The 21,739-nt window shown below is 40.7% G+C and overlaps 1 protein-coding gene across 7 annotated transcripts in view; it reads right to left on the reverse strand.

The window, feature by feature from the left end:
• LOC135982242 (uncharacterized) overlaps positions 1–20,631 on the reverse strand; it is a 57,147-nt gene extending 36,516 nt beyond the window's left edge. Inside the window, exons 1-4 of one of the 7 annotated variants that reach the window (XM_065588005.1) lie at positions 20,492–20,631; positions 19,707–19,781; positions 10,441–10,609; positions 9,859–9,960 (exon numbers count right to left, since the gene is read on the reverse strand). The gene's annotated coding sequence lies outside the window, so the exon portion shown is untranslated. The other 6 variants (XM_065588004.1, XM_065588002.1, XM_065588007.1 and 3 more) reach the window with 6 other exon arrangements.
• Positions 20,632–21,739: the final 1,108 nt, after the last annotated feature.

Below are 21,739 nucleotides of genomic sequence, written 5' to 3' on the forward strand. Positions count from 1 at the left end.
GCCATCCACAATGTCCTGCACGTTACCCGGAGTCACGGTTCTTCTGAGCAGGATGCGATTAATGACCCTACAAACTTGCATCAACACAATTCCAACGGTCGACTTTCCCACTCCAAACTGGTTCTCGACCGATCGGTAGCTGTCTGGAATTGCCAGCTTCCAGATTGCAATAGCCACCCGCTTCTCCACCAGCAGGGCAGCTCTCAATCTCGTGTCATAGACTCAGACTCATAGACTTTAAGGTCAGAAGGGACCATTATGATCATCTAGTCTGACCTCCCGCATGATGCGGGCCACAAAAGCTGACCCACCCACTCCTGGAAGAATTCAACAGCTGAGTCAAGGGAGAGAAGTCCCCAAATCATGATTTAAAGACTTCAAATTGCTGAGAATCCTCCAGCAAGCGACCCCTGCCCCATGCTGCGGAGGAAGGCGAAAAACCTCCAAGGCTTCTGCCAATCTACCCTGGAGGAAAATTCCTTCCCGACCCCAAATATGGCGATCAGCTGAACCCCGAGCACGTGGGCAAGATTCTCTAGCCAGACCCTCTGGAAAAGTTCTGTGTAGTAACTTTTAATATCCCATCATTGACCATTGTTACTAATTACCAGCGATGGCATGTTATTGACCTTTTGACTAAAATCACTTTATCCCATCAAACTATCCCCTCCATAAACTTATCAAGCTTAATCTTAAAGCCAGAGAGGTCTTTCACCCCCACTGTTTCCCTTGGAAGGCTGTTCCAAAACTTCACCCCTCTGATGGTTAGAAACCTTCGTCTAATTTCAAGCTTAAACTTCTCGACGGCCAGTTTATATCCATTTGTTCTCGTGTCCACATTAGTACTGAGCTGAAATAATTCCTCTCCCTCCCTGGTATTTATCCCTCTGATATATTTAAAGAGAGCAATCATACCCCCCCTCAGCCTTCTTTTGGTTAAGGTAAACAAACCGAGTTCCTCAGGTCTCCTTTCCCCGCAGGGTGGGGGTGAGCTCCTCTCACAGTCCCATGAAAGTGGCTTTTCTCATCCAAAAGTTCTGCAGCCACTGCTCGTCATCCCAGACTTGCATGACGATGTGATTCCACCACTCAGTGCTTGTTTCCCCGAGCCTAAAAGCGGCATTCCACGGTGCTGAGCATGTCCGTGAATGCCACAAGCAATTTCGTGTCGTACCCGTTATGCGACTCACTATCATCGTCAGACTCCTCACTGTCACTTTGGATCTTAAGGAATAGCTCGACTGCCAAACATGACATGCTGGCGAGACTCATCAGCATACTCCTCAACAGTTCGGGCTCCATTTCCCACAGACTGAAACAGAACACAGATCGCGCTGCACAGAAACTGTTGAAAGATGGCATTGAAAGCTGGTGCCAAATGTGGATGGAAACACAGGGATTGCTGGGATACAAAGCGATGCATCACAGGGCTTTGGGACAGGACCCAGAATGCCCCGCCCCCTTCCCACAACCCACAGTGCCAGAATGGGAAGGGGTGCTCTGTGGGATAGCTGTCCGTTATGCACAGCTCCCAATGTTGCTGCAAGTGCCGCACATGTGGCCACGACAGTGCGCTGGCAGCTGTCAGTGTGGACAGACTGCAGCGCTTTCCCTACTCAGCTGTACGAAGACAGGTTTAACTCTCAGCGCTGTACAGTTGCAAGCGTAGCCATACCCATAGTGTGATTTTGCTAAAAGCCTCCCTTGTCCTACTCTAATTTGGCATCAGAACTTAAGCCTCTCACCATCAGCCACAGTGGGTGGAACACAGCAATCGTTCTAGCTCTTTAAGGTGTTAGGGCCAGAAGTAGAGGTAGTACTCCCTCATTGGTTTGAAAAGCAAACCGTAACCCTTACTGGCCCTGCCCTTGGAATCCTGCCACCAGTCTCCACATTTCCTTCAGCATCATTTACCTGTCCCCTCCCCGAAATCTGTCTCCTAGTGCTTCTTCCAGGATCTCTAATTCCACAATTCTTTAGTTCACTACCACTCTCAGGCCCCTTACCCTCTCATCCACTGACACACCCATTCCATTCTCCCCTCCACTTTCTACTACTTCACTATCCTACCTACTTCACTAATCCTCAGCATAGGTTCATCTCCCACATCTGCTGCCTCTGGCCCCATGTTGCCAAATGATTTTTTAGGAAGTCTCATGACCTACAGACTCCTTCCACTACAAGTTTGTCCTCTCCTCCTTCAGTACTGCCATCTCTGTTCCAGGTCAAGCCGCACTACTTCTCTACTCTGACCGACTCCTATGCCCATAATCCCAAATACCTGTTCACCACATTTGTTGCTCTCCTAGGACACACATGGTCTTCCTGACTGATGAAAGCCAGACTTCTCTTTTGAAAGCCCATCCCATAACCTCCCTTATCACCCTCTCATATCTGCTGTCACTAATGCTGATTTTGTCGACATTTCTCCTTTAATTCCTCTGCCTACCCCAGTAACCCCAACTTTCCCCTACCTCAAAGCCAGAGGTCATAACTACGTCTTATTCCCCTTTTCCTTACTCTCCTCAATCCTTCCCTGCTTTCCCCAGTACAAGCATGCTTTTGTCTCCCCCTTCCATAAAAAGATCCCAACGTGGCCTCACCTACCTCTCCAATTACTACCTCATCTCTCTTTTCCCCTTCTTCACCTCTAAATTCAACAAATGCCCACAGAAATGTAGGGCTGGAAGGGACTTTGGGAGGTCATACAGTTCAGCATCCCATGCTGAGACAGCATCAAGTAAACCTAGATCATCCCTGACAGGTGTTTGTCTAACCTCCTCTTAAAAACCTCTAATGATAAGGATTCTACAACCTGCCTTGGAAACCAATTCCAGCTCTTAACTATCCTGATGGTTAGAAAGTTTTTCCTAATATCTAAGCTAAGTCTCCCGTTACAGATTAAGCCCATTACTTCTTGTCCTACCTTTGGTGGACATGGAGAACAATTGATCACAGTATTCTTTATAATAACTCTTAACATATTTGAAGACTTATCTGGCTCCCCTTGACTCTTCTTTTCCCAACACTAAACATGCTCTTTTTTCCTTTTAAAAACCTTTCCTCATAAGTCAGGTTTTCTAAACCTTTAATAATTTTTTTCTCTTCTCTGGACTCTCCGATTTGTCCTCATCTTTCTTAAAGTGTTGTGCCCAAAACTGGACATGGAACTCAAGTGGAGGTCTTACCAGCACTCAGCAGAATGGGACAATTACCTCCCATGTCTTAATATGCCACCCCTGTTAATAATAATATGTCCCAACTGCATCACGTTGTTGGCTCATATTCAGTTTGTGATCCACTATTAACCCACAGATTCTTGTCAGCAATATTACCGCCTAACCTGTTTTTCCCTGTTCTGGCTTGTGTTCCTTTCCCATTATTGTTAATATTAATTGCGTGAAGCATCTGATCAGAGTTAATCTTTGAAGGAGGACTGAAGCAAAATAGGCATTACACACCTTAGCCTTCGGGTGTTGTCCATTATTAGCTCTCCTTCCCCACTAAGTAGAGGACTTACACTTTCCTTCATTCTTCTCTTGCTCTCCAACCCAGATTCACTTCTCCACTTAACACTGCTCCCACCAAGGTCTCTAAATCTCTTCTTGCAAGTCTCAAGGCTTCTACTCTATTGTCATTGTCCTTAATCTCTTGGCTGCTTTAAATACCAATGATCAGAGACTTCTTGAAATCCTGTTGTACCCCTCTCCTTCTCCTGCACCGTACTTCCAGCTTCTATGACCGTCTACATCTGGTTCTCTTATGTCTCTAGTTATTTCCTCAGCATTTCTTTCAGTGGACTCTTCTTCCCCTCCACCCCCAACTTCCACTATCTGTGGAGTCTCTTGTGACCTAGCCCTTTGGGCCCCACTTTCTCTCTCGCCTCCCTCCCCCCCCCCCACCTCCACCCCCACTTCAGTAGATCTTAATTTTTCCACATGGATTACTCACAGATCTCTCCCTCCTCTTCCAGAGAGTCTCCTACATCCAATCTTGCATTACAGTTTGGATCTCTGATGTGGCTCATTGTCAATTCAACAATTATATTAACTAAAACTGAACTCATCATTCCTCTACAAGTCTCACCACTTGCCAATTCTATTGACAATACCATCATCCTCCAAGTCACTCAGAATCATAGCATAGCAGTTATCTTTAACTCTGCCTTTTCCCTGGGCATCCAGGCTGCAACCCAAGTCTTGCTGCTTCTTCCTCCCTAACATATTCAAGATCTAACCTTTTATCTGGACATATCACTTAAACTTGTAATCCAGGCCCTCGTTTTCCCTCGAGTCCCACAATTTCCTCTTCTCTGCCATTTCTGATATCCATCTTGCCCCCTTCAATCTATTCAAAGTTGTGCTGCTAAGATTATCTCCTTGGTTGATTGCTCTGTTGTGGTGGCCCCACCTACCTCTTTGAACCCATTGCAAAAATGTCAAGGTTCTTATACTCATATTTAAGGCCCTTTACAACAGTGCCTCTCTGCTTATCCACACACATTGCCACATGCCTCCTCTGCTCTACTAATGAAGTCAGCTACAAATCAGCCATCGGTCAGTTTCTCTTCCAGTTTTCACAAGCATATGCTTCCATGCCATCCCATATCCATGGAACCAAAGCCTCTACCCTGCCCTCATTCAACTCTATCCTCAAGGCCTACTTCTAGCATAATATTTAATGGGAAACTTAACTCAATGGCTAGGTAGATGGCTAGCAGGGATAATTAATAATAAGAGAACAAAAAGACGGACAACTCAAAGCCATCTAATGTAATGCAGACAGCTAATTCATGCAATGTGTTCTTATGGTTAACCTCTTTCTCTCTCCCCCTCCAATTATCTTTGTTGCAGTTTGTCTTAAAATTAGATTGGAATCTCAGTCCTGAAGAGCTCCCTGTACAGCACTGATCCTGATTGGAGCCTCCAAGCACTACTGAAATACAAAATAAAACAAACTGAATGAACAGCAAGCCTGCAAATCTACATTAAAGCTGTGTGCTAAAGCATGGATTAGTGACGTTGTGTCAAATATAGATCACACTTCCTTGACCTCAGAGATATGGCTTTGAATCAGTGCTGGTGCTAGGCATAAGCGGAAAAGCAATTGCGTGGGGGCCCCCTATTTGTTTTTTTAATGTGTGTCATGTGTATTCCTGCTTAGGGCCCCCAAAAGGCTAGCACTGCTTCTGGTTTGAATAAGTATGTCAATATGAGTATCGCGTCCAGAAATATTAACTCCTTTATAACACAGAGCTATAGTAGGGTTCAAATGTCTTCTTGGTCATTTATTTTTATATAAATATATAGTGAAGTATACTAAAACATACATATTTTCTTCTGAGAAAGGAAACTGACAAAAGGAAGATGCGTTAAAACCGAACTATGTTTATCTAAGCTAATTTTATGCACAGATATATTCTGAATCTCTCATCTTAAAATTTAAGTGCTTTTCCTATCAATTTCAATTAAGAATGAGCTTCTGACCCAGTTTAATTTTTCCTTTCTTGTCTATGATGAAGTTATGACTTCGCTGACTATAACCCCAATTCTGCAAACCGTTTTGTGCAGATGAACCTCTGGAGCTTTATGCAAACACAGGGATCCACAAGCACAGAGAAGTCTGCAAAATCAAGGGCTACAATTGTCTTAAAAGCCAGTTTGTTTTGGAGAGTCCAATTAGTTGACTTGTTTGTTTTGGGGGAAGGGGAAGAAATATCATTAGATTATTTTTTTTTAAATATCGATATATGAGACACAACATGGTATATGAGCCACAAAAACCAGTCCAGTGAAATGCTGCCATTTCCCCCCTATTTTGTTAAAAATGTTGTTCTTCAAGAATGCTGAGTTTTGAATTCTTACTTTACTGTTACAGCTGGTATATTTCTCCCTTTTGAAATCTTGCAGGCTTCACTTAGTTTCCTAAAAGGCGTCATTTGAAATACTATATGAACTATCAAAGATAAGCTAAATACACAGACTCCTCTTATAAAACTTAGTGGGACCTGATATATGAGCCATACAGTATAAACACTTAGCTGTATGAAGCCTACTTTTAGCTTAACACAAAGTTGAGCAAGCACCTTTCTAAGTCAAAGATCTCACCTTCACTATAATAGTTCAATGTTCCAGGAATTCCTGTTTCATCCCTCTAAGATTTTACTTGTTTACATTTCACATCATTCCCTCAAAAAAACCCTATGAACTATTACTAGATATTTAATATAGAGACATTTCAAGATACATTAGAAGTCAAACATTTCCACTCTTACTGTTTTAATTCCATGTCTCTGAAACAGACAGAAACCTAGCACACTAGAAGTTTTAAAAGACTACTATGCTTAGGTGTCAAACATTTCTTGAAGTCTGTGGCAGTTGGCAGCTGCAAACATCCGACTGAAAGCCCCATCTGCTGCTTCACAGCTTCCAGTCGAGGATGTTTACAGTCGCTCACTGTCAACAGCAATACACATTCTTTAGCTGTTTACGTCACATTATTAACCAACAGGAGGATCCAAGCAAGTTGCTTAAGAAGACTGGTACAAACTCTCTCCATGTTGCCATCTTGCTAATGCAAATGTATAACGTAGCCTGTTTTCACACATTTTTATTAATAAGAACTTATGACTTCTAGTGGAATAGTTTGAAACATAGGTATAGTTAATACTCAAATGTTATATAATTGAAATATGTCTGTGTTACTTATGGTGTAGAATTACAGTAAAGATTTATGGAAGTGACTTGCATGCTCTGTTGCAACTTATTTGTGCCTCCAAGACACTAATAGAACAGTCATGGTGGTGTTTATTATTGCATTACTATGCAATCTACTAAATTCACTTATCAGTAACAAACTTATCAGTAAATATCGTGACAGATCTTTTATTATCCACTGAAACAGAAGATTTAATTTTAAGACTGTTTTAATATAGTGATTGGATTGGCTTTCTTCCTTTCTGCAAAGAGGAATGGGGGAAGTTATGTGATCTTAAAATTAACTTATCCAACCTTTGCTCCAGAATGACTGCAGAAGATAAGTGGGCGTGGGGGAGGGCGTTAGCATGCTCTGTGAAAGCTTATGTAAAGTTTAAATGAGTAATAAAACTTTACTAATTTTCTGTTTTGGATAACCAGTTGCCACTACATCACACAGAGTTCTTAGAATTACAGTATTTACCACAGAACAAAAAACACAACAATATCTGACATAATGCGTCTCAGTGGTGCAGTTGTTTCTTCATCCTAACTCCTGTTTTCTTATGAAGATAATGAAGGGGAAAATTGAAGATTAAGAATTCAACTATTTTTCCAAATTAATTCAAAACCATAGAGAATCAGTTAAGTGATTAAAGTGGCATAAGTAGAAAATGATTTTCCTTGGAACTTGCCTTAAAATGAAGTTACCATATAGCAAACTAACTAGTTTATGGGAAGAATATAGCTGCTTGGAATGCAGAAATCTATGGTATTTATAAAAAAATGTGAAGAATCCTCATAAATCATTATTTCAAAGACACAGGGGTTATATTTTCTACACTAAGGTTAAGAAAGTTAATCTTCCAGGCAGCAGGTGAAAACAAGCACAATTATGTTGAGGTCTTTCCCTTTATTCACTACCAACTTTGAGCTATTAAAACTTGCTAGGGAACCACATTTTCCTCAATGGGTCAAGTCACTAAGGGAACAAAGCAAACTTTATTAGCGCTGTGGCAATTCTACATTCCAGGAATTCTTAGCACTTGGCAGCCGTACACTCCAGACCAGAGAGATTGATCTTCCCTCAACATAGCAGAATGACTGAGACTAACTTTGTGAAATTCTCACTAAGATGCCCACTTCAGCGAGTTACAGATAGAATTATTTAATAAATCCCTTTGTAGAGTCTATACAGCAAAACAAAGGTTAAGAAAATATTTCCTTGATTATTGACTCTTAAAACTCTTGTAAAACGTAATCCAAGCAGAAAACAAGTGAACACACCGTACAACACAATGCACACTGAGTGCAGAACTAGATATAATTCAGTGATAGCAGAGGGCAAAGATTTCAGTTTAATTATACCTTGTCACAAACTGAAGATTAATAAATTGACAGATGAAAGGCTAATCTAATATCTACAATTCATTAATAGAAAAAGTGTGGGGGAAGGGAAGAGAGAGACTAACAAGATCTTTTGTTTGAATTTATTAGATGAAGGACACTGTCACAACAATACACTATATCATTTTCCTCATGTATGGTTCCCTTTCAGCTATTGCAAGATAAACAGATTAGTTCTATATGAAAGTCAAAGCAAGGTCACATCTAAAATGCTAGACAGTTTTACCAGTAAGGTAAGGGCCATTTACACAAGACAATTTAAGATTAGGTGTTTCCACTATATGATGATTTTCCAATTTGTATTGTGCACAATTTGTATACTGTAAAGTAATTCATTTAGCAGGATAATGTAACATTTAAAACGTTAAATAAAATGTGTTAAAGACAGAAATATCAGGTAATTAAAGCTTTGTATGTATTAGTGGTGTAGATGCAGAGATTTTGAACGACTAGGACTTGAGAAATTAAAGAGTGTTCCAACAGGCTAATACACTTTTGGGATGGTTTTCATAAACTTGTGCCTTTATGTTAAGTATCAGGGGGTAGCCGTGTTAGTCTGTATCTACAACAACAACAAGGAGTCTGGTGGCACCTTAAAGACTAACAGATTTATTTGGGCATAAGCTTTCGTGAGTAAAAACCTCACTTCTTCGGATGCTGCATCCGAAGAAGTGAGGTTTTTACTCACGAAAGCTTATGCCCAAATAAATCTGTTAGTCTTTAAGGTGCCACCAGACTCCTTGTTGTTTTTGCCTTTATGTTCACATCTTAGCATGATAACTTTCCATGTTATCAGTGGTAGTGTAACTAAGCAAATTTTGGTCATAAGCCCATTGAGTTTTTCACAGAATGTCAAATAAAAGTTATACGAATTATCTGGTGAAGGCACTATAGAAGGGCAAGAGAGAATCGGTATTTAAAAAGGGCGACAAAACTGTCACTCAAATTAAACTCATGCTACAATTGAAAGTTAGCTGGGCAACTAAAATGGCTCCACTTTTCCACCACCTGAAACATCGATAGAATGACACAGGCAAATGCGTAAAGGTAAATTCTAGTCCTTCAGTTAAATTAATCTAATGTCAAAATGCTAACAAAATAAATAATACAAACCAAAACATGGGGAATTTACAAGACCCATGATAAAAAAAAGTCACTCCTTTGCATGTTGCAACCCATTCCCCAACTGTACATTGTTTACTTATTACAACTTATCTGGGCAGAGACTGGGTTCTCATATTTAACATTAATCCAAAATTATTCATCTTTCCATTTCTATCACAGAGTGCAGGCAGGGATAAGTGAGAAATTACAACTTAATTTGGCGTTCACTTTTTCTATAATATAGTGGACTAAGAGCTGCACTATTTGTTGATATCTCAGGAGTTGGGAATAAAAGCTGTTTGTGCCTGTTCTGCAAAGCCTTTGACTCAATATTTTAGAGCTGTGAGTTGATATGCAGATTCCAATGCATTGAGCAAACATGAGTGCAGTTGCAGACAGACAGGTGAAATTTAGCACAGTATTTTCCATCTCACTTTGGTAAAGTGACAGTTCGGACATCTTAATAGGAAAGATTTATCAGTTTGAACAACACTTAGTGCTTTATGTCAGATGCCTCCCCATACTGTCTGATGTAAGTTTCATTTTTTAATGTGGTTTATTTAGGAGGATGAATAATATATTGCGTTATATACAAGTATTAAAAACAGTCTTCATGTGGAAATATTTGGGGGGGGGGAACCCAGGAACTTACTTGTTGGGCCCAATTCTTCCTATTTCAACTTCCATTATAATTTATGTAAGCTGCACACTCAACCAGGGACCACCACACTGCCTGGCCATTAAGAGAAGATTCCTGGAAATTCAAGACATGAACTGTATTATACATTTACAAAAATTAGTTGAATGGATTATTGTAATTAAAGAAGCTCAGTTAACATATCATTTGGCTCCCATCATTAACACTGTTTTCTAGAAGTAAATTAAAAACAGTTTCTATTCAAATAGTTGGATTGAGAGCAAGTGTCACTTTACTGTTCTACATTTTAGAAAACTACACTAGGAATATGACTTATTGGCTGATAATGGCTGTCCGAAACTGCCTCCCCTGGCCTCCTTCAGCAGGTGTTGAAAAAAGTTTAACTGCTTGTGTAGAAACAGTTTTTGGGACCATTTCAGAAAGCTTACAAGACCCTATGGGGCACAGGACTAAAGTAAGTGATAATACCACACAGACCTAGTGCCAATACCTGCTAAGAAAACCTATCAATTCATATTTTTAGGAAATTTATACATAAAGTTTCCTAGACACTCAAGAGGTTTCCAGGTAACTCACTCTGCATCTATGATCTGTGACAGAAGTATCAACAATGAAGTGGATGCAATTTTCATGTGGTAATGTGAAATAGCAAGTTGCTGTGGCTAGTAGTTTGGAGTGGGGAAAAGGTTATTCCTGAAGTTGCACACTCAGCAGCTGGATCCTATCTTCAGTACTTCTGGTGGAACTGTTACAAAGAGAAAGAACATAATTACTGAAATGCCAGTACTGAGTACCTTGCATAGCTTTTTTTGTAAATCAACTAAAGATAGATACGGGTTTCCCAGATTTGCCATCTGCCCCAGTAACTTGTAGTCTTTTGCTTTGAAATCTGTCTACACTGTAAGCTAGAGGTGCGACTCCCCATCTGTGTACACATACTCACATTAGCTCTCATCGAGCCAGCGGGAGTATAAACAGCAGTGTAGCCGTGGTAGCACTGTTGGCAGCAGTGGTGGCTAAGCCGTGCCAAGTACATACCTACCAGTTTTAGGCTCAGCCGTACCTTGACATCAGCCAACAGCAGTACAACTGCTACATTGCTCTTTACACTTGCACTAGTTCAATGAGCGCTACTGTGAATATGCGTACACAAGCAGGGGAATCACACCCCCTTTGTTTGCAGCATAGACAGAGCCTAAAACTGAACAGAGAAGCAGTGAGGAAAAAAAAAAGTACAGGCACTGCAGGATTATATACGTTAAGTTTATTTCTTTTTCCACATTAAACTAATTTCATTAATGTAAATTATTTACATCAGAAGCACTAACCATGATACTGAAGTTATGGAAAATATCTTTGAGAATTGAGCTCATTTTATTTTAAGCTTTTCTTTCTACTTTTCTTACATCCCTCCTTCTGTGTCTTCAGCCCATAGCATCCCACATTTGGGCTTCAGACAGTTGAGAAGCATAGCCAGGGTTGGAAAAAACCCCACTGGCCCACAGCAAATAGAAAGCTTTCCCAATGTCATTTTCTGCAGAAATTAAGCTTTGATTTTTGAAGAATTAAGTTTCTAGCCCTTATGATTGAAAATAAAGCCTTCCAAATGCAAACCTGGGATAAATTAATGAAATGCTTTGTTACTAAGCTTGCAGACACGTAGTTCCAGGGCTTCTCCTGCTGCTCAGAGCTGTCCCTGGCTGCAGTGAGTGAAAACTGACCACTATAGTTTCAGAGTTGTTTTTTCCAGATTCCTAAGAGCAGCATTTAAAGTGACAAGAACCAAGTCAATTTCATTCTATTGCTGTTTGAGACAGCCTGGAGCAGCAACAAGAGGAGGCAGATCCAAAAACCAGACACTTGAGGAAGGCAAGAGTAGCAAAGATACATGCCTCTATTGCGGCAAATATGAGTACAGTGGGGCAGGAAACAGTTTTCACAATTTCAAAACGTCTTCATCAGATGAAGAGCTAAAATTTCAAATTTTCACACATGGAAAAGAACTGGTTCGGGTCAACTGAAACATTATGAATTTCAAAACATGTTTTGATTTTAAACTTTTTTGTTTCAAAATTTAAGTTACTCGACAGTGTAAAAACATTAAAAAAAAAAAAAGTAATTCCTAACAAAAAAAAATTTACATTTCAAGTATCAAAAAAAAGTAAGTTTTTTTTTTTTTTGTCAAAACCAAATCTTCCCATGAAAAGGTTTTGCTTCAATGAACTGGCATTTTTCTATAGTGAAAAAGTTTCATCCAAAAATTCCTGACCAGCTCTAACCAGGAACCTGGGGAAGGGGTAGAGTAGCAGAGAAGCCCCAACAACTGTTGAAACCGCTGAGAGGCTCGGAGATGGGAGCACGGAAACTGGGGGTGGGGTCAGCTGGAATATTGCTTATTTCTTCTAAAAGCCAGAGAAGAGGCAGAGAGAGCTACCTGGAGTTTCAGACACCTACTAGCAAGAGTTTCATACAAAAGATGGAGCCACCCAAGGGGAGTTCAAGATCTCTGGTCAGAAGAATCTCAACTCCCTCCTATATAGATATTTGTCCCTAGGGAGTGGCCAGTAAGTTTTTTCTCTGGTTATTAGGGTCAGGTAAAAATTTCCAGGTCCTACAGGAGCCTGGATAGACATATGAGGGAGGAAATTAGAACAGAAAAGTATGAGAGCAAGGGAAGGAGGAGGAGAGAGTTTTTAGGAAAAGGTGACAGCAGAGAAAACACAGTATAGGGACAAAGAATAAAAAAGGTGATAGAAAGAAAGAAGAAAAGGGAGAAACAACACCGCTCAGGATTATCCACTGTGAACCATACAACAAAAGCAAGAGAAATGCAGGAAGTATGACCGTTAAATAGCACTGAAATATATTTTACAAATTTCATCAATATTCAGTGAATACTTTATATAACAAACACTTTTTGTAACACACAGGCAGCTCTAGGTGAGCAAATGCTATACAGAAAATACATTAGATCAGGGGTTCCCAAACTTGGTTCACGGCTTATTCAGGGTAAGCCCCTGACGGGCCGCGAGACACTTTGTTTACTGGTCTGCACCGCTTCCCACAGCTCCCATTGGCCGTGAACAGCGAATCGCGGCCACTGGGAATTGCAAGCGGCCGTACCTGTGGACGCTCAGGTAAACAAAGTGTCTCGCGGCCCGCCAAGGGCTTGCCCTGAACAAGCCGCAAACCCCTGCATTAGATGAATATAGATGAAATTCACTGAACATATTCAATAAAATATTTTTTCTGCTATTTGATCAGCCCTATCAGTAAGTTCAAATTAAATAGTAAATTTGATTGGCAATGTCTACAGTTCATTACAGAACACATGAACAGTACAAAATTGTTTTATTCTTTTAAATTTCAGGGATGGGGGTGGGGTGCAGATATTTTTCACTCTGGCAGGTAAGTGTCAAGTGACTATTTCAAGCCCTAGGTATGGTTAAATATTGACATACCTAGTGTAGAAGAAAACCGAGGCCTAAGACTCCTTTACGCCACTCTGCCAGAGAAAAAGATCTAGTGGCTAGAGCACTAATTTATGATTGGAGAGATACTGGTGCAAGTCATCATTCCACCAGACTGTGTGATGGCGGGCAAGTCATTTGGGGAATTAAGCGAAGCACAGAAGCCTATCTTCAAACTGGGGATGGTACAGCCCGACCTCACAGGGTTGTTGGGAGGCTAAATATATTTAAGATTGTGAAGTGTTCAGATACTCCAGTAATGGGGGCCATAAGATAAGAGCCTTTAATGAGGCAAAAGGTAGCTCCTAGGTGTACTCAATGAACTCTCTAGATGGCGTAAAGCTGCCACAATGACATTAGCCCCTGCTTAGTAGCATTCCAGGGTAGGGAGCGGGCAACTACAGAGTGACCCATGCTTAAACTAGTTTTGGCTTCCCACTGCCTGGAGACAGCTCTAAATTTGCATCAGGCAGGTCCCTGGCTGCCCCATGAAGAGAGAGAGAACACAAAGTGGTGTAAAGCACCTTTTCCTCTCCCTTGCCACTCTTCCTGTGCAGAAACAGAGAACAGGAATGCGTAGACACTTAGGAACAATTAGCTCAAATCATGGCAGGGTCTACATAGTCTCAAATAACTAGGTGTTGATAAGCTGACTTCCACTCTTTTACTGTACAGAGTTTTTTTAGTCAAGATCTTAACAAGCAGAGATCTGTGGAGATTTCACAGATCCCATAGCACTTTTGTAAGAGCAGGATTTTGAACTAATGCCTTTAGTCAAAGTTCTCACTAAAAAAGTAGTGCAATGTATTAGCTGGTTGCTAATTTCACATCCATGGTATTTATGTACCAGTCTGTGCCACACAATAGAAAATAGCTGAATTGCTTTGTCAGTGCAGTGCCTAAGATTTCCTGAGTGTTCTGCACAAACTATAATCATCAACACCACATATTAAAATGGTTTTTATAAGAGGCTTGTTCATAGGGAAGTGTATAGCTAAAATAAGGAAACATTCTTGTCCTTAAAGAAGCACAAAGCATAGTAAATGAACTCTAATTATCAAATATATAGAGTGGTGTATTCACTGCAGGCCAAACCTGCTTGAATTCTAGCCTGCAGTTGATTTATGAAAGATTCCCTGTTCCTGGGTATCAATATTGCATTGAGGCGAGCAGAGTGAAGAGGAGAACACCTATAAGCCAGTTAACAACTGTATGTTCCCATGGTTGGTAATTAAATACCGTGACCCTGGGGATAAAGTGTTAACATTTATTGCCAGGGTCATGGACCTGAAATCCTGTTAATGTTATACTTTTAAGTTCCTATTACCTCCAGTGCAATTACTGATTAAAGAGTTACTTCTTACATTTTCCTCTACCTCTAGAAAAGCTGTAACTGAGTCAAAGTTATCAGTTAAGAAAAAAAGCACCAGTTAAAAAATCCCTATTAGACCAAGTAACTTAGGTAAAGGGGGTTAGCTATTTAAATAGGCCACTTAAATAAGCCATAGTTGGGCACTAGCTAGTATGCATCTCTCACATTTCCCCCAATACCGACACATTGGAGTTTTAAACCAGGAAGGGGTGAGTGAAAAGATCAAGTGAGCCTCCATTTTTTTTATGTCATGTTCTTAGCCAGTCACTGGAGGTCAGAATTATCTTGTTTATTTCTTCTCTTATTACTCCAACCTTTCCCCCCTAGTTAGAACATGCTATTTTAGATCTATTATAGTAACGTGATAAAGAATTATGAAGGATGACATAAGAACAGTGTTTTGTTGTTGAATAGCAGAACAATGGCTCAATTAGAGCTGGGAAAGGCAGGGTCAAGAGACCCATGTTCTTTTCCTGACTTTGCCAATGAGTTAATATTATAACAATACAAAAGGGGCCCTTTGAGCTCTAAATGCCATACAAATGCATAAGAAGTGTGGAGATTTCCAAAGCCAACTAAGGGATTTGGCCTCACTTTGAAATTGTGTGTTGTGTGGTGGAGTGTACCAGTTGGCTTTGAAAACCTTGACCCTGTTCCCTTCCCCAAAGTGCTTACAATCTATATATGGCCCTCATCACAATAGTATCTGAGTACCTGATGTTATTAATGGATTTGTCCTCCAAACACCGCAATGGTGTAGTAAAGTATCATCTCCATTTTACAGACATGAAACTGAAGTACAGGGTAGGTTAAGTCAGTGGTTCTCCACCAGGGTACACAGAGGTCTTCCATGGCGTACATCAACTCAAACATTTCATACAGGCAAAATGATAAAGTAAGTAATTTTCCAGTAATAGTGTGCAGTGACACTTATAGTTTTAGGTCTGATTTTGTAAGCAAGTAGTTTTTAAATGAGGTGAAACTTGGGGTACACAAGCCAAATCAGACTCCTGAAAGGGGTCCAGTAGTCTGGAAAGGTTGAGAACCACTGTGTTAAGTGAGACTTCTCCTAGGACACAGAAAGAATCTGTGCCTGAATCAAGAACTGAACCCAAGTTTCTTAAGTCCAAGCCAATAATGCTCACTTGATAAGAGTGCTTCCAGATCCTTGGTTGAAAGGGTGTTCTAAATGCAAAAAAATTAGTACCATTTAAAAAGCCAATGAAACCCTTTTCTAATGTAACTGTTAATATATACTGGTAAGTAATTTATAGAGGGTTTTCCTCATTAAGCGCTTGTCTGCACAGCCCTGCAGTCAGGATTATCAGGGTGTGAATTCTAGAGAGAGGAGTTTGTTAGTTTCGCCTAATTTCCAAAAGGTAGCTCATAAAATCACCCCATAATATTATCTCCCAACAATAGTAATCAGAGGCTTTGATAGTAAATGATTAAAAAGATTTTTGTTAGACACATAATCAACATAGGTCTGATTGTTTTTTGTTTTTTTTAACCAAAACACCAAACACAGAACAGGGCACTAAGACATATTCACTTCTATTTTGAGGAAATTCCTGTCAGTCAGTCAAGATTTTATCACTTGCATATCTTGCAAATCTCCTGCCGCCTGCATGGAAAGAATACTATCCTCAGGCATAGGAAAATGAGGTACATATTGCCATTTTCCATCTTGTACTAGAAACTTTTTAACCCAGGCAGAGCATGAAGTGTTAGGAATTATTTTTAAACCGTTTATTCAACAGGAGGCCCTCCTGAGAAATATGACTTTACTCCAATTACACAACCTTACATACTTCAGTGAAATTAATATTAGTTTTGGCCTGATACTACAGTCCTTATTCTGCCAAAGCTCACATCAGCCTCACAGTGAGGACTGCAGGATCATCCTCCTTAGCTGCATTTGTATAATCCAGGAGTACTACAAAATGAAAGTATATCAGCTATGGAATACACAGAGAATTTTAGCTCATCTTTCCATAGACACCAACACAATTAAACTAAGTTACTTGGGGATTTTGTCAATTTATTTCATCAACTTCACCAATATATAGACACAGTATAGTTTTATTGTAGTGTTTGACCTAGATCACTAGCGATGTGGTAAATTAATTACCTATCAGAACTTTCTGATCTGTAAGGTATTTTTTTTTTTTTTTAAATACATCTCATGTGTTTGATCCTCTTTTCCAAGGAGAGTCCCCGCACAAAGTGAAGTAGGCAGGAGTCTGACTGCATCCATGCAGTAGCAAGACCAAGACTTAAGAACGAGCTTGAAAAACAATTTCTGATTTTGCACGCATTCTATTCAGGATTGAGTGTTCTAGGTTTTGCTTTTTTCAGCGTCAAGAAAATAGTTTTCTTTTTAAGTAGTCATACATTTAATTAACGAATCAATTAATTTTCAATGGTAGTGTCCAAGAGATGAAGGGCTATTGATATTAGGACCTACAGGTATTAGATTTCATGGTCTGCATTTAAATGCTTTCCTTACTTTCCATAAAGAAAGGTTACTTGTAAAACTGATACACAAGAAAACAAAATTTAATTCTAATCTACAAACAAAAATACCAGAAACGCTAAGATATACAGCAGAAGATATTACCTCTGTTACAAATCTGGCCTTTAGAACATAGATGTAACAGAAATTAATCCTCAATTAGATCCCTTACTAGCGGCCTCTCAATAATATTGCTATTTTTTTTAACCAAAAATTGTATAGATACTCAAAAGAGTCCTGTGACTAAGAGCCATAATGCAGTAGTAAGTGTTTTCTCCCATATACAACTATTAGCATTTAGATCTAATTTTTTTTCCAAAAACAAACAAACAATCTTTTATATTCAGAATATTAGTATTAAGACAACTAGATTTTACTTTAAAAAAGATACTAAGGTAAAGGTTCAGAGAGAAAATATTGAAGCGCCACATTTTGATTTGTGCTAGACAAATATAACCTTCAAACCTTTCAAGGTTACCTTTCCCTATTTGAAAATGCTTCAGGAAAGAGGAAAAAATGCAGTTTAAGGAGACAAGAAATTCCATTACTCTCTAACTAGAGGCCACACCCCACACAACAATTAATGACATGAAAGAATTTTGAATCAAAACTCTACAACAAGTACCCAGCCTGAGGCAAAGTAAAACTTTCTCATTTTCAAAGAAAAGAAACTCTTACTCAATAAGTAGCAATTATGCTGTAGAATTTATATGCTGAGCACGACTGAATGCAAGAACACCAGAGCAGTCAACCATAGCTTTAGCGCTTTGAGTATGATTAACAGAATGAACTTTAAAAGGTCAATTAAATGTCAACACATTTTAAAGAGATATTCTTCTTAAGTTTAGTCAATGTGTAATGGCACCCTCTAAATCAGTAATGTCATCTTTACATTTAAATTGTACACAACCTAAATTTATGTATGCACATACAAGATAGATAACTTATTTTCTATAAATTAATTAGTATTTATATTGTTGGCTTTAATACGTCTAAGCTGTCTTTTATTAGTTGGGTTTAATCAAGTACACTGAGACACCCTTTTTTCATTTCATTCTAACCAACAAGGGAAAAACAGTTTGTTTCACAGGATGAAAGCCTAGTACATTACAACATTAGAATGAAGAGGTTTTCTGATAACACAACTGAGTACATTACATGGCTGTAACTCTTGAATATAACTTTGTCAAAAGAGACTGTGACCACAATTATAAATAATAATAATAATAATGATTTTAAAAGATAACATATGTATTTTATTTTGCCTCTTCACTGTCACTTATCTTCATAGGTAAGTTTTTAATGGCTAGAGATTCTGGGAACATCTTAAAGTGGGATTTTCAGTGGATACCGGTTCAACACTTTCTGAAAATCAGGCCTCTAATGGCAGCTCAAATTGGATACCCAAAATCACTGGTAATTTTTGAAATTGTAGGTCTTTATATATTTATATTAGCATAATGGGACACAAACCCTGATTAATCTCAGGAAACTACTGTCACAAAAAACAAACAATCATATCAATACCAGTTTTCATCAGCAAGACCTTCAAAATAAAGTTAAAATATATTAAAGATTTTTGTGAGTGAGGGGAGGACAGAGGGAGACAATGCAGATTCACTTTTTCTGTAATTAAAAAGGGATACAGTTTTCTGTAATGGTACTTGATAGTGATGCATTACACATTCCTCCACAGGCATGTTTTAACTCCAAATATGAATAATGGATTTGAAGAAAGGATGTTGCTGCACACATTAATCTGACAAAAAAGAAAACATTCCAGAAGGCTTGAGAACAGTCAAGATTACTTTACATGGTCAACAATCACATGATAGAAGTATTAAATTTTGAAGTAAATATATACAAGTAGAATTACTTTGAAAATGTAAGAAAAGACTTTCCAGAGTTAGAGATCGGATGTTGTTTATCTTGAGATTTTTTTTGCACACTGATGTTGACTGCGCATGCCCACTCAATTTTTTTTTTTTAAATCTAACTTTTAATTGTTTTAAATGAGGCATGGTTAGAATATTTTTCTTCTGGATAGTTATCCACACAAACTAACATCTAAGACTATGTTACTATGGTATGCCAGAGGATCAAAGCCACAGATAATTTAAAGTTTGGTCAAATTTGAGTAAAGCTATGTTTAACGCACATAAATACTAGCCATAATTAAAGTTACAAAAAACACAAGTATGCAGATGTCAGATATCCTTAAGACTGAAATTATGCAATCATTTTAAGCACCTCTTCAAATTGTTTTCAAACCTTCCTTAAGCTCAGGTTCAGCTAATTATAACGATATAGTAATGTCGATGTGTCAGGCATCAAAGGACATTGGAGTTCAAAATATAGTTGCTACCTGTAATTTCTTTCTACCTGCTGCCGTTTTTGTTCCTGCCAGAAAACTGAAAATTCCTGTATGCAGTGCAGAGTAAACCAGGGCTGGGGGCAAAAAGCAGGCGAGGGTGGGTTCAAGTACCAGTCGCTGCAGATCTCACTCCAGCTCGTCCTGTTCAGTAGCACTTGCGAGTAGTTTGTTACAGCGTGGGGCAGGCTGGAACCAAAACACAACAGGTGAGACCCAGCAGACAGGTTGCTCCTACCTCTGGGATTCACCCCCACTGCTCTGCCCGGCAGGGCTGCAGAGAAGCGGCCCGGCAGGGAAGCAGCCCGGGCCACCGGCAGTCCAGACCCGAGAGGGGGATCCGAGGAGCCCAGCCGCCCCCGAGCTCAGCCGCATTTCAGACAAGTTGCGAACACCCTGTAGAAAAGTTCCCAAGCGCCGCCGCCGCCGCGTTCCCGGCTGCAGCTTCGCGAGCGGCGACTCCGCTGCCCCCTCCCCGAGAGAGGCTGGTCACCCAAGCGGAGCTCTCACGGCCAGAGCCGCCCGCCTCAGGTGGGAGAGCACCAGCCAAGGGCGGGGGAAGAGGCCGCCGCCGCCCCCAGGAAACGCCTCTCAGGGCGAGTCCCAGCGCGGGCTGGCGGGACTGGTGCCTGCTCCCGGCCAGGGCAGGTCCGGGGCGCGCCTACCCGCCCTCCCAGAGCAGCGGCACGTCCGGGACAGGTCTAGAGGAGCGAGCAGCGCCCCCTCTCCCTACCTGGGCCAGCTCCCAGCGGGCTGCAGCCCAAGCCCCCGGCAAAGTTCCCGGCTCCGGCAAAGTTCCCGCAGGCAGGGGGGCTGCTCGGCTTTGGGGCGCACTGCGGCGAGTCCCCCCCCCCCCCGGGGGGGGGGGGGAAGGAAGGAGAGGAGTGGGAGCCACTTACCGGAGACACCAGGGGCGCCCAGCCCTGGGAAAACAGCCCCCTCCCCCGGGAGCCGGGCGGCAGCTGGGCCAGAGTGGGCTGGGCATTGTCCTCCCTCCCCGGAGCGTCCTTCGGGCGGGGGAGTGCAGCTGCCGTCGGCTCAGACTCCTCCTTCCCTCGCCATGTTCTTTGTGTATGTCGCTTTTCTTTGGCCATTTCCCCTGACAGCGGCGGGCCCGGCAGCTCCAGCTCCCCCCAGCAGAGCCCCCAGTAGCAGCGAGAGGCGGGGGTAAGGCGCCAGAGACACAACAGCTGCCCGAGCTGCAGGTGACCGGGTATGACTCAGCTCCCCCTCCCAATAAACTAAAGGGGATTCCGTCCCCTCCATCCCGGCTCCTCCAATTAGCTCAGGGGGAAGGGGGCAAGCCAGGCCAATGAAATGCCAGCAAGCCCGGAGAATGCCATAAGGATGAACCAATAGAAGGGAGAGAAGAGGCTGCAGCTCCGCCCCCACACAGCTCCATTCTGAAATAAAACAGCTGTGACCAGATGTGCAGAACAGCTGGGAGGAAGTCGGCTAAGATATTCGCAGTAAGCTGTCGGTTTGCAAACCTTTCTGCGTAGAGGGGTAATGGTGGTGGGGTTGTAAAGCAACTTTTCTGGAATGTAATAGCTACTTAGGTAAGGAGTGTCAGAGGGGTAGTCCTGTTAGTCTGGATCTGTAAAAAGCAACAGAAAGTCCTGTGGCACCTTTAAGACTAACAGACGTATTGGAGCATAAGCTTTTGTGCATCTGACGTTGCTTTTTAGGTAAGGAGTTGTCCTAAAATGCATTTTGTATACTTTCTTTATTAAGAGATTCTGATTTGATTGTATGTTGTTCACTTACAAAAACAAGTAACAGAAATTTGCAGAAAATGAAGAAACATTTTATAATTAAAAAGCCCTGAAGTCTTTAGCATTGTGTTTTGTTAAAATTCAAAATCAAGTTTTCCAATTCTGTTTAAAAATCTACTATTTTTATTTTTTGAAATAGTTCATCTCAATTTTTTTTCATCTAACAAGTTTGCCGCAGTTACTGATAAATAATGGAAACTGTGATCGAGCCTTCACAAAGAAAGTTATACAGCCAAATTGCAGAAAATAATTGGCAACCTTATTGCAGGATATGCTGTGACAGTAGTCCCTTCTAAATGCTCATTATACCATAAATTTGGAGACTAGCTCTGTGAGTCCTCCATGCACTAGATTGTATAGGCTGTAGCCCTT

This window comes from Chrysemys picta, chromosome 3 (assembly GCF_011386835.1).
Source record: "Chrysemys picta bellii isolate R12L10 chromosome 3, ASM1138683v2, whole genome shotgun sequence".
NCBI lineage: Eukaryota > Metazoa > Chordata > Testudines > Emydidae > Chrysemys > Chrysemys picta.